The following is a 17,142-nucleotide window of genomic DNA, read 5'->3' on the forward strand; positions in this document are numbered from 1 at the left end:
TCCCATTCTCATCTGCTTCCCTCTCTCCCTCCTCCCACTCCCCTCTCCTCATTAACACTTGGTGGTGCTTAATTCCCCCTCTCCTTGGTTACCTACATTCCCACCCTGACTGCCCTCTCCCCCTTGCTGGTCATTCCGCCAAAGGTCCACCTTCCTTGACACGCCTTCCCACCACCAGTTAGCATTCCTTTCTTTATAGTCTCATAGTGTAGGGAGCCGTTATAGGGTTAAGCCTCGGACTGACCTGCTGGCAAAGTCACAAACAAGTCCCAAGCTTGGAGGGCACAGTCCTCTAAGCATAATTAAGCCTGATCTTGTGACTGCTCCCTAGATCTTTCCTGGGTAGCTAGTGGGCTGTGGGAGGGGCAGCAAGTGCTGCCAAAACCAGTGAAACTTACAAGAACATTGTCAATTGCCTTGTTTGCCCCTGATGATAAATAAAGCCTCAGCTTTGCAGTCTGGATCTGTCTGTGGCCTCAGCCAGGCACAGAAGATCCACCTAGACCCAGCTCTTTCTCTTTGTCTATCATTTCTCCATCCTTCACCACCTCCCTCGGGCTCGCCGAACCCTTGGCTGTGCTGGCGCGGCCCATCATAGCACCTTGCACTTACCTATATTGGTAAGTTTTATCTTGCCCTATTATATGTTTGCCTCCCTGTCTCCTTTGTTAAGTTGTAAGTGTCTCTACAGCAGTCGTGTTTCACTTGGTTCAGAATCGGAATCTCCACCCTAGATGGATGGAGGTTGGTTAGTAGTAGCCATGCCTTAAGGTTACTGATGCTCACACTCTTTCTCAGTGTTCTCAGCACGTTAGGTGATTCTATTAAATCACTCAACAACCCTGTGAAGAAAGTACTATTATTATCGCTCTCTTGCAGAGAGTGAAATGGAGTTGATTTTTTAAAAGTGTTTATATATCAGTGGATGAATGCATTTCTGAAACGCAGTCCTGAGGGTCTAGAGCCCAGCCTGGTTTGGAATTTCTTATTGATTCTATTATAGGTGGTGCAGTGCTCTCTGAAAATTACATCATGTTCATGACTGTATTGATTTTTAAAACTTAAACAGATATCATTGCTATTTACTGTACACATCTTATTTGTTCCCTTGAGGAGATGAGTCGCATCCCTAGTCTGGTACTCTGATTCTTAATGTTGTTTTGCTTTACTTGGATACTTTCAAAGAGGTGATCATTTTCTTCCCTGACTTTTCAAACCGGAGAAAGCTTGCATATCCAGGGAGTGTGACGACCATAGAAGAATTCATAAGTAGGGACATTTGGGGTTGAGGCATGAAACAGAATTGTTTTTGCAGAAATGCTCAGTATTCGAACTCTTGAGTGACCAGTGTTTAAATGAGAGACAGACAGAGACCCTTCATGACACTGTCGCCGCAGACTTGCCAACCTGCTCTTCACCATCTAGAACCATAACAAGCAGCACGGATATCATTAATGTTATCCCCCAAATCACAAGGTGGGCTCTCCCCATTTTGTAGTTCTCAAGTAAAACGCCCTAGGGCGGATTTCCTGGTCATGAAAGTGAATTGGGTGTGAATCAATCACGTGTGCACATTATCCACACTTCAACCTGATAGGTAAGGTTCTCCGCGGATTTATGTCCCACGATTCCCCAGGCTCTGCCCAGCTGCAGCTGTTTCCTGAACAGACCCAATCGTTTTCCACCTCTGCTGATGCTCTTTCCTCGCCCAGGGATCCCAACACTCAGCATTGCCCTGCACAGTGTCCCCGGAGGCCCACTCTATAGGCCACCTCAATGGGTGCCTTCCCTGATCTGCTCCACGGGCAGGCCCTCCTGCCACTGTGCTCTTGGCATTTCACCCTCCGTGCTCGGTGTCCTGGCTAACCTGCCTCAGGCCTCTCGTTAGCCTGCCAGCCACCCACAGCTGCCACCTGTCACCCTCCTAGCCTGTCCCTTTTCTGCTGTGGGCCACCTGAAGCTGTTCTTTCCAGTCCGTCTCCTCCTGGCCCCAGGAATGCCTCCGAGGCTGACTTTTCTTCCTTTATTATGGCAGTCCTTCAGTGAAGCCAGCTATCTCAGCATCTTTTATCTTTTTTGTCACCTATCCCACTGCTCTCTCCTGTCCCAGGGCTGCCAGTGCGGACACCAGACCACCCCCTGCACTACAGACTCTTGTTTTAAACAGTCTCCTGTTTGAAATCTTCACTGCCACTTTATATTATTATTATTGTTTTTTTTTAGGAAGCTTGATTTTTTTTTTTTTTCCAGAAAGAGGAAAGGAGAGGGAGAGAGAGTTAGAAATGTCAGTGATGAGAGAATCATTGATTGGCTGCCTCCTGCACGCCCCCTACTGGGGATCCAGCCTGAAACCTGGGCATGTGCCCTGACTGGGAATCATACCGCAGCCTCCTGCTTCATAGGTCGACACTCAACCACTGAGCTCCTTTATATTATTTAGAGATGCATATGTCTGTAGTAAAAGCTGTAAGGAAATGTCAGATGGATAAACACCAGGTACAGGGGGTGAGGCGTGGAGGAGGTAAAGATGGAGATGTGGTATTTTATTTCCTAAGCTGGGTGGTGGGGACATGGGTGTGTACCATACTCTCCCATAAGTCTCTCAAAGGTGGAAACTCTTTCATTTTAGGAACACACCCCATGGCCCACGGTTAAATGCAGACTCCCCAGCAGAGCATTCAGGGCTCTGCACGCACAGCCCCTGTTCCCACTAACCCAACTTCCCGCCTCGGCTGGTCTCTGCTGGCTCCCTGTCCCCCTGCACCAAACATTTCCCATGGCCGAAACCTGTGGTTTTGACTCGGGCTGTTACTGTTCCTTTTCCCTGGAGTTCTCTCTCACGTCTGCTCACATAGTCTCCTCTTTTGTTCCTTAACGTCTAGTATGATTTTTATGTCTTCTTAGATATGTTTGTCTGACCTTCCTTTTTATCAGTAGGGAGAGGTCATTGCCACCTGACCTGTCTTGGTGTTGGTACTTGGCATTCTTTACCGTGATATACTACTTCACATTGTATTAGGATTGTTTGTTCATCTGTCTCCCTGAAGTTGTAAGCTCTTCCGGGATGTGTTTTATGATTTATTTACCTTTGAGTTCTTGGCACCTGCTGCCAGGTAGATGCTCAGTAAGTGGGGATTGTTGAGTAGTAAATGTAAGATTAATGTTTTTAATTCAAGTGATTTAAAAATATGTATTGGTTGATGAGAGAGAGAGAGACAGAGAGAGAGAGAGAGAGAGAGAGATATGTTCCACTTATTTATGCATTCATTGGCTGATTCTTATATGTGCAGGACCTTGGCGTATGGGGATGATGCTCTAAACAACTGAGCTATCTGGCCAGGGCTCAAGTCATTTTTTAAAAAAAATATATTTTTTTTTTTTTATTGATTTTTAGAGAGAGAGGAAGGGAGAGGGATGGAGAGATAGAAACGTCCACGAGAAACTTCACTGATCGGCTGCCTCCTCCACGCCCCCTACTTAAGATGGAGCCTGCCATCCGGGCATGTGCCCTGACCGGGAGTGGAACTGTGACTCTTGGTTCCTGGGTTGAGGCTCAACCACTGAGCCACACCAGTCGGGCTCAAGTCATTTTTTTTTTTGTAAATATATTTTTATTGATTTTTCACAGAGAGAAAGGGAGAGGGATAGAGAGCTAGAAACATCGATGAGAGAGATACATCGACCAGCTGCCTCCTGCACACCCCCCACCGGGGATGCGCCCGCAACCAATGTACATGCCCTTGACCGGAATCGAACCTTGGACCCTCCAGTCCACAGACCGACGCTCTATCCACTGAGCCAAACCGGTTTCGGCTCAAGTCATTTTTTTAAGGTGTGTCCAAAAGAACCTCAACTCACATTGAAGGGACTATCTCAATATCTGAAATGTAGACTGTACACGGGATGGATTTACCCGACGGATTTTCTAATTCAAAGCCATGATTTGTTTCAGATATGATTTCTTCCACCTTCCCGGTTTACCTCATGGTGGTGGCGATGGTTTGGCGCTGAGGGGAGGGTTGTTTTGTTGTTTAGCCCCCCTCCCCCACGCCTTCACCAAGGACTGTGTGGGTGGTTTCCGGAGCGCTGGCCGAGGGTGTGTGTGAGCCCAGGGGTGGAAGTGGACCTGGGGCTGCAGTGGCTCCGCTGGGGAGGGTGGCTTCTGCCATCAGCACTGCTTGCTCCGAGATGGAGAGGCAGCACAGTTTATCTGGGTGGTAATGCAGAGCTAGAATAACCGTAATGAGGAGGATTCTGCTGTATCAGGCTTAGGAAGGGTGTCCTAGTCTGTTCCCAGCGTCAGTGGTGGCAGCTCAAGCCAGCAGTTAGGTTTCGTTCAAGACCCCAGCAGGCAGTTAGCGTTTGCTTCTGGTGGAATCCGATGGTCTGTCTGTATTAAGTGTATTTTTCGTAACGCATGTTGTGAAATGTGCTGTAGATGATGAAGGCACCCTCCTTTTTTTTTTTTTTTAAGACACACACAAGTCTCCGGATTGTCATTTGACAAACCGGGCTGACTTTTAGGAGTCCCTGTGTTTATTTTTTTATTTTTATTTTTTTAAATATATTTTATTGATTTTTTACAGAGAGGAAGAGAGAGGGATAGATTGTTAGAAACATCGATGAGAGAGAAACATCGATCAGCTGCCTCCTGGACACCCCCTACTGGGGATGTGCCCGCAACCAAGGTACATGCCCTTGACCGGAATCGAACCTGGGACCCTTGAGTCTGCAGGCTGACGCTCTATCCACTGAGCCAAACCGGTTTCGGCTAGGAGTCCCTGTGTTTAAATGCGTGGGTTATACTAACATTCTGGGTGATTGTGCTTTAAAAAAATCTGTTCGTGTTAAAAAGAGCGCGTAGATTCTTTTATTCTAAAGTCAAGAATTAGTTATGGGATATTATGTAATTATGAGGTTTATGATGGGGGGGGGGGAAGTGTGACTGATGCGAAAAGAATGAAAACTCCAAAATAATGAAATGACACCTACCCGTCTTAATGATATTCTTTAGAAAATTACTGTTTACTTAAGAGGCATCTAAAAATAAGGGCTAGAAAGGATGATTTGTGCCGTGCTTCTGCGGAGCAGCTGTTTCGGTCGTTTTCAAAATGAGGCTTAGTCTCCAAGCACCAGGTTAGGTACAAGCGTGTATTCCATGTCCCTTGTGAATGCCTCTAGGAGTTTTAGCTTTCCCCGTGAACAGGAAGTGATACTAAGTTATTTAAGGAAATTGCTTCCTTCCTTCCTTCTTCTCTACTTCCTCCTCCCTTCTTTCTTCCTCCCTCCCTCTCTTTATAGTAGACTAGAGGCCCAGTGCACGAAATTCGTGCATTTGGGGTGGGGGTCCCTCAGCCTGGCCTGCTCCCTCTTGCAGTCCGGGAGCCCTCGGGGGATGTCTGAGTGCGGGGAGCGGGCCTAAGCCAGCAGTCGGACATCCTTAGCGCTGCCGCCGCTGTGCTCACCAGTCGTGAGCCTGGCTTGAGCATCTGCCCCCTGGTGGTCAGGCATGTCATATCAACCGGTCGTTCTGCCACTCAGTCGATGTGCATATTAGCCTTTTATTATATAGGATTAGAGGCCCGGTGCATGAAATTCATGCATGGGTAGGGTCCCTAGGCCTGGCCAGCTATCAGGGCCAATCTGTGGGGCAACTGGCAGGGTGATCAGGGAGCCCCAGCTGGCACCTGCCTTGATCAACCTGGTGCCACCCACTCGCCGACCCCACCTCCTGCTGCCACCGCTGGTTACCTCCCTCTGTGGGGTGACTGGTGGGGATCCTGGGGTTAGCTTCTGCATTTAGCATCTGACCCCTGGTGGTCACTGTGCATCAGAGCAACCAGTCATTCCACCGGTTGTTCCACAATTTGGTTGATTTGCATATTAGGCTTTTATTATATAGGATTGTCTTCATTTGGAGGATTCTGATAGGTAAATTGCTGTATCTGTATTCAGAATTGGTACTAGGGATGGTAAGAGGAGAAAGGCACAGTGCACCTCGCACCAGGCCAGGCACTCAGAGCAAAGGTGCGTAAAGGTGTCTGTTTCCTTGGGATAATCAGGGCGGTTTCCCTGTGACTGGATTCTCCATTTGCATTATTATTTTTTTTCATTTGTGGACTGATAAAATGGTGAGCACAGCAACCTGAAATCTGTGTACTCGTCTGTGAGCGTATTACAGACTCCAAGGAATCGTGCAGGGAACCAAAGCGTGTGAAAACCGGATTCATTTTAGTAAGGACCTCTTTTTTTTTTTTTTAATTTGCTTTTATGGAACACATATAATCTCAAGGGACACTCACAGCATATAGGCACTTTCTAGAAAAAGCTTGGTTTAGAAGGTTCCTGTATTAGAGACTTTAAACATTGAAAGTCTTCATTAGCATATCAGGCTAACTTTAAAAAAATTTTTTTTTATTAATTGGACTTTTTTGGAGGAGGGTAGCACAGAACAAGAGTAAGTTTAAAATTCACAAAGCCAATTTTCAGGGCAAGTGTTAGAGGCAGGAACACGTAGTCTAACTTCATGTATGTATAATACAGTGAAGAATAATGTCCAGATTAAATTTGAGGCACTACAGAAACTTCATCCTTCAAAGAAAGATCCAGCTATATTCAGTAGCCTGTCTTATTGAGGCCAGACGCTGTGGTTAATATGTATAGGATGGAAAAAACCTTGGTTCTCCCAAGTTCTGGCCATCAGCCCTCCTCCCCCCTCACTTGTAAGACTGCCAAGAAGCAAGCAGGCAGGGCAAGGAGGTATAAATCACGGAGGGCTTGAGACATGCCATTGCAGCGGTTTTCTTCATAGCGGCCACTGTGGACGTTGTTTTGTGTAAGTGGGCATTTAACAAAGGCATTATGACTGCAGCACGAACAGTTTTTTCTCCAGCCTCTTTATTTTCCCAGGCGGATCGGCTCCGTATTTCCTTCACCAATTTCCCCCACTCCCATTTCTGACCTTTGACTAAGCAGAGCTTCATGTCTGGAAACCTTTTCCCCTCCGTAACTGTGTATACTCCCAGCAGTCTTAGGAAAACGATGTCATTTTCATCTATAGTTTTATTCTTGAGAAATATAGATGTGAAACAGGTTATTCACTGAAGTCTGGCAGGTAGTAAATGGAGGAAGTGGAATCCGATGGTCTGCATGAAGTGTATTTATATTGAGCTCTGACCCCAATATTTATATTGACCTCAAGTTCTTGATCATGACATTAGGCCCAGGCACATCTGTTCTTTCCCCCTTTCTTTTGTTTTTTTTTTTCCTTTCATCCAGCCATCAGTTTGTTTAATAAATGTGTTTTGATGTTTTTGAAGGTGGGGTTGTGTTTCTATGGTCATAACCTTTAGAAGAATAAACTAATATCCTTTTAAATTAAACTTATTGGGGGTAACATTGGTTAACAATTACATAAGTTTCTGGCCACGTGACCATTTGGCATTAGAAATATGACTAGTTTGAGTTGAGATATGCTGTCAGTATCAAACACACGCCAGACTTCATAGACTTAGGACAAAAAAAAAGAATGTAAAATATCTCATTGTAATTGTTTAGATTGATGACATGTTGGGATAATATGTTGGATGTATTAAGTTAAGTAAAATCTATTATTAAAATTAATTGCTTTTTAAATTTGATTCCTGAAAAATTTAGCATTACTGCTGTGGTTTGCACTTGTGGTCCCCATTGTATTTTTTTTGGGTAACACTTTTTTTTCCCCCCAAAATATATTTTATTGATTTTTTACAGAGAGGAAGGGAGAGGGATAGAGAGTTAGAAACATCAATGAGAGAGAAACATCGATCACCTGCTTCCTGCACACCCCCTACTGGGGATGTGCCTGCAACCAAGGTACATGCCTTTGACCGGAATCAAACCTGGGACCCTTCAGTCCGCAGGCCAACGTTCTATCCACTGAGCCAAACCGGTTAGGGCAAGGGCAACACTATTAAAGATGGTTATACAACTATTCCTGGGAGCTCTGGTTGCCGAGCGATGCCTCATAGGGATCAGGGGACAGGGATAGAGAGGCGATTAGAAAGTGTTATTGGTGATGGTGAGAAGCAAGCTTGATGATGACACCTTAGATGACCAGCAGAGAGAGTAATATTAGCGGCATGTACTCACCACTTCCCATGTGCAAGTACTTTGTCAAGCACTTTAAGTGGATTAGCTTTTTGATCCTTGCAACAACCCTGTGAAGTAAGCACTTTTGTAGGCTTATTTTATAGATGAGCAAATGAAGGCTTAGGAAGGCCGAGGCGGGCGCCAGATCCTACAACTAGTAAATACTAGTTTACTGTGTAACACCATTGGCATGCAAACCCTAATCAGCGATGGAGCGGAGAGTCAGGTCTGGGCATCACTGCCTCTCAAAGGTGAAAGAGAAAGCAGACCTGGGACCACTCACTAGCAGTCCTTTCATTCATTCGGTGTCTATGAAGGGTGTGTATTCTTCTCCCCAGCACTGCCCAGACCATCTTTGAATTAGGGAATACTAGTATAGTACAATAATTGATGGTTCCTAAGAATGATCTCAAATTGTCAAAAAATGATGAAGTTGCAGTTATACAGATGATGTGTTACAGAACTGTACACTTGAAACTTATGTTATTGTTAACCAATGTTACCCCCAATAAGTTTAATTTAAAAGAACATTGACTGTATATGAGAAAAGAAAAAATGATGACATGATGCTTGATACACTTCATTTACTAATCCTAAGTTGCTTAAATTAGATAGGTATTTATCAGACATTGATTTTAGAGACTTTCAGTGCACTTTAGGTTGCTTTTTTTTGTTGCTGTTAATCCTCCTCTGAGGATCTTTGTTCCATGGATTTTTTTTTTTTTTTAAATCTTCACCTGAAGATTTTTTCCCCCCATGACTTCAGAGAGTGGAAGGGAAGGAAGGAGAGAGAGAAAAACATTGATGTGAGATAGTCACATGATTGGTTGCCTCCTGCAAGTGCCCTGACCATCGCTGGGGGAACAAACCTGCAACCCAGGTACGTGCCCTTGACTGGAACTGAACCTGTGATCCTTCGGTGCTTGGGCCAGGGCAACCACTGAGCAACACCGGCCAGGGCACAGGTTGCTTTTTGGCAAAGACCTTGATGTATTTCATGGCAAATTCAGATTTTGTTAATTCAAGCATTAAGATCATTCTCTCCCCTCAATGTACTCAACAGTACTTTAATAAAATTGGTAAAAGTCGACTCACAAATCTGTTTCGAGCTGTTTACATTTTTTTCCATATTTTTAAATCTTTGTTTGTACGTAGACATTTTCGTAATTGTAATTTCATATACTTCACATATGTGCATGTTTTTCGTACTTATTGTCTTAGTAATAATATTTTAGTATATTTGCATATAATTGATATGGTATAAATCCCTTTGTTATTTTTTTATTATTGAAAATACCTACCTTTGCATTTCTTGCTATCCCATAGATGATAATGAGAATCTTCCCATTAATAATTGTTGATTCTATTTTATGATAAATTTCCATGAGTGAGCTAGCTTATTAAGATGAATATTTTTATTATTCTTGAATCATACAAATGCAATAGAATTTTAAGCATAAGTCATAAAGATAAATTCAGAAGTAACACAACTTTATTTTCAGGTAGCTAGACTCTGTCAGATCTTGCTTTGGTGACTAGGAAGTCGATTATTGCAGCAAATAACTCTGGCTTTTGTTCTTTTTACAGTTCCTTCCCTTGTAGCCTGCCAAGAGGATTGATGAGCCATAAATTCATACATTCAGAAGCTGAATACCGACACTTGAACTAGGTTCACTTTTGGCGTAAGTGTTTGCTAATCCTTACATCATTTAGAGCAGAAAATAGTGTATTGGGTAGAATTATTTCAGTTATGAATGTGATATGTATAGAATTATTGAAACATTTCTAAAAAGGTAGCATTTTAGTTGGAATTAAAGAGATATATGAGTAAATACTTCATTGGCAAAAATAAATAATTACAAATTATTATATCATTCTAAGTTAATTGCTTGCCTCATTTTATATGTACTAGAGGACTGGTACATCAGTGGGGTCCCTCGGCCTGGCCTGTGGGATCGGGCTGAAAACTGCTCTCTGACATCCCCTGAGGGGTTCCAGATTGTGAGAGGGTACAGGCCAGGCCAAGGGACCCTACCGGTGCATGATCGGGGCCAGGGAAGGGACGGGGAAGGTTGGCCAGCTGGGGAGGGACCACGGGAGGGCTCTAGGGTATGTCCGGCCCGTCTCACTCAGTCCTGGTTGGCTGGACCCCAGCAGCAAGCTAACCTGCTGGTCAATACGTGTCATAGTGACGGGTCGACTGGTTGACTGCCCCCTGGTGCTCAGTGCACATCATAGCAAGCGGTTGAGCAGCCTTAGTATATCATTAGCATATTATGCTTTGATTGGTTGACCATTCGACCGGGCACTTAGCATATTAGGCTTTTATTATATAGGATGTCATTGCTATCTGTCCATGATGCTATTTTTTCACCATACGTTTTCTTATATCAGCTACTCTTACTACTTGCTGTATTTTGATAACTGTTGTATTAGTTTTTGCTTTGGTAACACAAAAAGTTTCCATATCTTAGTAGCTTACAACAATAAACATTTATTCTATGTCTATGTTATATATTTCTGTGGATGGGCTGTAGCTCTTAGTGGCTCGATTGGACTCGGTTTAGCTCCACATGTCTTCTCATTTGGGAATCCAGGCTAAAGGGCAGCCCTACCTGGGTCTTGATGTTCTGACGGCTGACGGCAGGAATGTAGTGAGAAGCATGCAATCTCATTTAAAGCTGCCTCATGAAGGTGGCAAGTACTCTGTCTGCTCACATCTCGTTGGCCAAAGAACATTACCTGGCCAAGCCAAAAATCACTGAGTCGGAGACCTACACTCACCCCATAGGATTCCCAGACCAGTCACAGGGACATGGATGGGATATATGACAGGAAGGGTTGGGATAATCCCATCTTTTATGCCATCACTGACTTAACTATTCCTTTCTGGTTTGGTATTTGAATTGCTTCTAATTTTCACACGTATAAATAGCATTGCTCTAAACGTTGTTGAACAAATTACATGTATTTACTTGGAGAGTATTTCTGGGGATACAGTTTCCAAAGTTGGCTTTCTGGGTCAAAGGGCATGAATTGTTTGTGGATCTTATTACATATGGCCAGATTGCTCTCTCCAAAGACTGTCGGTTTATAGTGCCATCATTAATATTTAAGTATATAGCCTTCCGCATATCCTCCTGGTGCTGGGTTTTGCCACTTTCATTTTGTTAGTTTCATCATTGTTTACAGCTTAATTTTTGTCATTAGTAATGATGGTATTTTAAAATGAAAACTGTCAGAACAAATTATATTGTTACTCGTCTATTTGTGAATAAAACAAGGGCCACCTATAATTTTCTTTTGTTGTTTCTGAAAGTCATTCTAAAATGATTCATTTTTACCCTTTCTTTGTTTCCTTGGCCCCCTATTTTTCTCAGTATGCTGTTTCCTAAATAGATCTTTATCCCGACTTTAAAACAAAAACAATGATAAAAGTATAAAAACAAAGCTTGATTTTGAGGTTTTATAACTTTTATCTGAATCAAATCCTAGTAATTATTACTATGGTCCTGGGTAAGTGACGGAACCCATTCAGATAGCTGGATTTTGTTGCATATTTTCAAGACTTAGGAAAGGGGATTTATTTATTGTCCTCTTGCCTAACATTTAATGGCTTTAATTTCATGGTTTTCAGATTCACCTATGACCATATGGTTTATATAGCAGAAAAGATCAACTGAAACTTAAGAACCAGTCTTTCCTACAGTTTCCCCCCTCCAACTGTAAACTAAAACTTTTTATTACCAACTGTATCCTCTCATGGGCTTACTTTACAAACTGTCATGTTGCCTGCTGCTACGGTTGTCTTTGGCCTCTGCTTAGAAAGAGTGGAATCTCGACATTCCCGTAAGGATCCTTGGTTCTGTTTCCTCACAGAGGCTTTGAGACTTCACAGCGGAGGCAAAAACACTTGCAAGGGAGATAAGAGAAATCTTCAGGCCTGTAGGCAGAATGGGGTGGAGTGGTGTGTGTGTGTGTGTGTGTGTGTGTGTGTGTGTGTGTGTGTGTGTGTTGGGACGGGAAGTGGTGCTGGCCTTTGGGAATGACAGTTGGATTTTGCAAGTACCATTGGAGTGCAAATGCCTCCCACCTCCTTTAGCGGAGGAATGTCAAAAATCCTCGGAACTGAGAAATCCACTCTGTGTTTTGTGAAACAGACTGGTAAAAGCTTGTAAGAAATATTGCAGCTCAGTGGGAAGCAAGTCCAACTGTGTGAGGAGCAAGTCGATGCATGAACCAGACATCAGCGTGTGAACCAGAGTGTATCTGAACAGTAGTTGCCGAGGGCAGAATGTTAAGAAGTGTGTTTAGAGTCTTCGCAGTGTGACTGTGAAGACTCCTCTTAGTGTGGAGGAGTTCTGAATTTGGGTCGATTTGCCAGGAAAATCTTTGGATTTTTGTTCCTGAAGCGGTTTCTTGCTTCAATCTAAACATCATTTTGTATAAGCCTTCGTAGAATTTGTTGCAGATTTTTATTTTTATTTTTTGGACCACGAGGACCCATTGTTTATGAAGTTGGGGAAAACTGGATTCTGAGGCTCAAAGTAAGTGAGAATGAGGGTGCTTTATGTGAATATAGAAGAAACCGAGTAAGTTCGGAATAGGAGCTTCTAGAATGCAGGGCACTGAAGGCGATGCTTGTTCATATTCAGTTGTTGCATATCTGGGATGAATGTATAAAAAGAAGGTTACTCCTGAACTGTTCTCCAAGGTTGTCGTGTGCATTGTAAATGTTTCTTGGACTGCTGATAGTTTAAAGACAAAAGAAATGCTTATCCCTGTGGTGTGTTTCACCTCACTGATTTCTGTATGTTGGGGGAGTTGAGGCAAGGGTGTAAAATGTATGTGTGTGTGACTTTTAGGATGGGGGGGATGGTCCCAAATGTGGGACCTTGTCCAGTGTTGCCCCAAATCAGATAGTGTTACCTGCTGTACTCCCCTGGACTTTCTCATTTCTTTTCCATTGTTTTTCTTCCTGGCCTGTACGTTGGCCTACCTGTGGAATCACTTATGTGGTGCTGTGGTCTGAACGTGCCCCACCCCAAATTCAGATGTCGAGAAGATCCTAATCCCCAGAGGTGAGGGTATTAGGAAGGATGTGTGTGTGTGTGTGTGTGTGTGTGTGTGTGTGTGTGTGAGATTTGCGAGGTGATTATGTCTTGAGGGTGGGGCTCTTGGGAATGGGATTAGTGCTCTTACAAAAGAGACCCTAGCCCTGCAGAACTCCTTAGCCCCATCTGCTATGCGAGGGCATAACTAGAAGTCTGTGACCCAGAAAAGGGTCCTCATCCGTGTTGGAACCCTGCTCTTGGACTTCCAGCCACCGGAACTGTAAGCAGTACATTTATGCTGTTTATACACTACCCAGTCTGTGGTATTTTGTTAGAGCACGTATTCCAAGCGCCCTATGGAATAAGACACGGAGCTTACCCTGCTGGGTCATTGTCTGGCAGAAGGTTATTGTTGTTGACCTAAGAAGGTCTAGGACTGCTAGACTCTTGTAACCGGTGTCCATCTGGCTCTTTCACTAACATCGACTCTTAAAATGCAACCAATAGCTTTTTAGATATCGGACAGGTTTGTGGTTCTTATAACCCACTGTTTGTGATACTGTAGTCAGTATGTGTTGGTTGACGTCCATGAGTTGTTCAAGGCTGTTTATAGGGAGGGCAGTGGTAAAGCTGTTCACTCCCCTCATGCCTCCTTGCTGCAGGTCTGCAGGTCCCCCAGGGATGCATCTGTTTGGCTGGTGTGCTCAGCTGTCAGATAACAAGTGCCTTTTGGGGGTAGCCATCCTGTAAGGGACCCATCATCTTCTCTCCTTTGCTTCTTTGATGACCTTGGTCTCGCCAACACCATATTTTGCTTGTGCTTAAGTATCCGTAATATAGAGATTAGGACCCCTCATTCTTGGGCGGGGGGAGCTATGAAGAGAACAAGTTTTAAAAACCACCAGACTGCATTTGGCTGACACACTGAAAACTTGGCTTAACTACTTGCCCCAGCTGCCTTTTAGATTTTTCTACCTGATGGGTTGTGTTTGGCGAGGGGTTCCTCAGCATGCGTTTCTGTGCTCCTGTGAAATCCAGTCTGTTTTTTAACTACATGACTATTTGGCATCCTGGATGTACCTGCTGGAAGGAAATATGGTTAGACGGATAGGATTTTTGTGGTTAATGAAAAGGAATGCTAAAAAAAAAGGAAGAGTTAAACATGTAATTAATGTTTGAAGACTCCCTGAATAGGCAGCCGAAATAGCAATGCATGCAATAGGCTAGCCTCGCTTTATTCCAACAGGTAGGATGGCTCAGTTCCCTTTATTCAGAATTTTTGAGGGCTAAACTGATTTGCCCAGACAGGAGTCCATTGGGTTGAGAATGAGCTGAGTCCCCTTGACAATTAGGCTTCTTGGTAAAATTGCTCAGTTGGGACTCGTCGCTCCTGGTTGAACTCATCAGATCAAGTTCCTTAAGAGGCAAAGCAAAAGATCGGACCGGATACATAGACAGAAGCTTCTGTTCGCACCCAGACAGAAGTCTCTGGGAATTCTGAAGCATCTGGTCTGATTCTTATGTTTGGACGAGAACTTTCCTCTGCTCCTCCGCGGTAGGGATTGGCCTTTCCCTACTTATAGCATTTGCTCTGTTTACTACTTCATCACTTTCTTTTATTTCTTTCATTTTTATTATTTTTAATTAATTAATTTTATTTTTAAAATCTTTATTGTTGAGAGTATTACAGATGTCCCCCTTTTTCCACCTCATTGCCCCTCTCAACCTGGTTCCTGCCCCACCCCAGGCCTTCACCCCCCCGTTCATCTGTGTCCATAGGTAATGAATATATTCATATAAGATCTTGGGTTAATCTCTTCCCGCTCCATCCCCCCTTCCTCAGTCTGTTCCATGTTTCCATGCCTCTCGTTCCATTTGTCCATTAGATTCCTTGTTCGTTTATTTTGATTTTTAGATTTAGTTGTTGGTAGATATGTATTTATTGCCATTTTATTGTTCATATTTTTATCTTCTTTTTCTTCAATACCCTTCAACAGTTTAAAAGGTATTTAATTGATTTTTTTTTAAGAGAGAGAGAGAGGAAGAGAAAGCCAGTGAGAGGGAGAAACGTTGATGTGAGAGATCGAGCCCGCAACCCAGGCATGTGCCCTAACCAGGAATCTTACCGGCATCTGGCAACCTTTTGGTGCATGGGACAACCAGCCCACTGAGCCACATTGGCCAGGGTGCTTTCTTTTCTTCCTTCCTACTTTTTCTCCCTTTTCTATCAACTATCATTCCCCCCCACACACATCTCAGGCTTAAAGGGAAAAAAACCACACCTCAAAAATCCCTGGATTTTCAAATGTTTTACCCGTAATAATGGCCCTTCTTCTCTGCTGAGTCTGGGCCAGTCAATACTGGACTGTAATCTTGGTTTCCTTTCATTGCTATATTTTGTTTCTGGGAGTGGTGTTCAAAGAACTTCTCTACTGAAGTGCTCTATCTCTCTCTCTCTCTTTATATATATATAGTTTTTCCTGTAGTGTCTGGAGAACTGGAGCCCTTACTAAGCAGATTCTAAAGGTAATCTCCTATGGTGCATATTTTACTGGTGATTAAGTACATTAAAATGATATTTTCCCATGTAGTATTACTCTTTGACCTAGAAAACCAAATAGTGACTTCTTCGAATGGTATTTGGTGTGTGTACACTAACTCTAGCTTGGTTTTAATCACTCTGATCACACCTATGTCTAAAAAAGCAACTCCCCATTAAAAAGGCAGCCCCATTATGAAGTGACTCCGACCTATTACAGGAGAGTCCCTCAGGCCATGTAAGATGAAACCACGCTGGGCAGATGTGTAATGGGCCAAGTCCATGTTGCATTTTTGCAAACTCTCCAACCATCCCCCATCGTCACCCATGTGGCCTGGTGGAAAGGGCACTCCTGTGGAATTTCAGAAACTTGAGTCGGACTTCTGCCCCTAATTAGCTATTTTGGGTTTTGGCAGGGTACTCAGTCACTCATGACTCAGTTTCCTTGTCTTCACGGTGAGTTAGTCGGTCTCGTAGAATGTGATTTTTAGGTTCCTCGCTCCACACTTCTCTGAAAATTCAATAGTTCTGCACATGTTTCTGCTCCAGCTCTGTGGTTGGATCTGTGGTCAGGCCAAGAAGGAAACCTCTGTGCTGTTAGTCTTCTCAGAAGAAACTACTAGTTGCCTGGTTTATTTTTGTCCAGGAAAAGATTCAAGTGGCACATGTAAATATTCAATGAAAGAAAAAAAAAATTCTTGCAGTGATGGTTCATTTTCTTTGAAGGACTCTGTGGCATGCACCCCTGGTCCGTCCTATGGAAAAAAAAAAAATAAAAATGGGGCCGTCCTGTAAGCAGTGTATTTGCCACAGCGTTTATTTAAGTCAGTATTAATTTTGTGTGGAGATATTTTCAGAGCTTCACCCTGGTCGTTGAGGTCATGTTAGACAGTATCAGATGTTGGCCTGTCCAAGGCTGGGAATCCTTGGGGTGAGAAGACGGGAGGAATTTAGCAGAAGTTTCTCGGTGCTGTGGGAGAGGATATTCATATCCTGCTGTCTGTCTGTTGCCCTCTGCAAAACATTACCTTTTATGACAGTGCAGGCATAGCGTCCAAGTCTCTTCCCAGAGGCTGAGGGTCGGCATGGCTGTGACTGCAGGTCTTGAAAGTGTGAGGCGTTGCCGTCTGTGGCGTCTGTGCCCCCTGGGCTTGAACTGAGCTGTGATTTGTATCCTCAGGGGCGTTGCAACATCCTCTCCGGGGTTTTAGGTTTCCTGACACCCTCCACGGCAGATTTCTTTCTAGCGTACGCTTATTACATGGATGTTTTGGGAATTTCATAACTTACTTCAAAATAATTGGAGGCGCTCAGGGGTGTTTCAGAGAAAGCAGTACATGATGGAGAAGAGAGGTGAGAGAAGATTGGGAGGTGGGTCAGCGAAAAAATAAATTTCTCAGAGTCCATATAGTCCTTTAT

At 43.7% G+C, this 17,142-nt stretch overlaps 1 protein-coding gene across 1 annotated transcript in view; it reads left to right on the forward strand.

Annotated features, from left to right (window-relative positions):
- The window catches only part of PTPN14 (protein tyrosine phosphatase non-receptor type 14), a 153,148-nt gene that overhangs the window by 6,575 nt on the left and 129,431 nt on the right, over positions 1-17,142 (forward strand). The window contains exon 2 of the mRNA XM_028152199.2: positions 9,718-9,812. The gene's annotated coding sequence lies outside the window, so the exon portion shown is untranslated. The remainder of the gene's footprint in view (positions 1-9,717; positions 9,813-17,142) is intronic.

This window comes from Eptesicus fuscus, chromosome 22 (genome assembly GCF_027574615.1).
Source record: "Eptesicus fuscus isolate TK198812 chromosome 22, DD_ASM_mEF_20220401, whole genome shotgun sequence".
Taxonomy (NCBI): domain Eukaryota; kingdom Metazoa; phylum Chordata; class Mammalia; order Chiroptera; family Vespertilionidae; genus Eptesicus; species Eptesicus fuscus.